Below are 916 nucleotides of genomic sequence, written 5' to 3' on the forward strand. Positions count from 1 at the left end.
GGAATACAATGCAATCAACCTTAAATCTGTTTGCGAAAAATAGGTTTTGATGACAACTTTAATGAGCAAATTCATTAATTGATTTTAAGCTTTCACGCTGAAATGCAATACCAAAGTCCGGGCTTCGTCGAAGATTACTTGATCAAAGTTTCAACCGATTTGGTTCAAAAATGAGAGCGTGACAGTGCTGCCTCAACTTTCCCAAAAAGCCGGATATGACGTTATCAAAGACATTTATCAAAAAAATGAGAAAAAAAAAGTATCTGGGGATATTATACTCAGAAACTCTCATGTGAAGTTTCATGAAGATCGGTCCAGTAGTTTTCTCGGAATCACTTCACACACACACACACACACACACACACACACACACACACACACACACACACACACACACACACACACACACACACACACACACACACACTACCCTGGACCGGCACGGTTGGCCTAGTGGTAAGGCGTCCGCCCCGTGATCGGGAGGTCGTGGGTTCGAACCCCGGCCGGGTCATACCTAAGACTTTAAAATTGGCAATCTAGTGGCTGCTCCGCCCTGGCGTCTGGCATTATGGGGTTAGTGCTAGGACTGGTTGGTCCGGTGTCAGAATAATGTGACTGGGTGAGACATGAAGCCTGTGCTGCGACTTCTGTCTTGTGTGTGGCGCACGTTATATGTTAAAGCAGCACCGCCCTGATATGGCCCTTCGTGGTCGGCTGGGCGTTAAGCAAGCAAACAAACAAACAAACAAACCACTACCCTCATCTCGATTCCCCCTCTATGTTAAAACATTTAGTCAAAACTTGACTAAATGTAAAAATACAAAGAGAAAAAAACAATTCTACAAACTGTTCCCGTACTATGTTTACAGTTATGTTCCTATTACGGGACTTTTTGTTGTTTGTTTAGGAAAGATCG

At 43.7% G+C, this 916-nt stretch overlaps 1 protein-coding gene across 1 annotated transcript in view; it reads left to right on the forward strand.

The window, feature by feature from the left end:
- The first annotated feature begins 453 nt into the window (after window positions 1-453).
- The window catches only part of LOC138964245 (uncharacterized), a 421,872-nt gene continuing 421,409 nt past the window's right edge, over window positions 454-916 (forward strand). Inside the window, exon 1 of the mRNA XM_070336148.1 lies at window positions 454-674. The gene's annotated coding sequence lies outside the window, so the exon portion shown is untranslated. The remainder of the gene's footprint in view (window positions 675-916) is intronic.

This window comes from Littorina saxatilis, linkage group LG4, assembly GCF_037325665.1.
Source record: "Littorina saxatilis isolate snail1 linkage group LG4, US_GU_Lsax_2.0, whole genome shotgun sequence".
In the NCBI taxonomy this organism is placed as follows: domain Eukaryota; kingdom Metazoa; phylum Mollusca; class Gastropoda; order Littorinimorpha; family Littorinidae; genus Littorina; species Littorina saxatilis.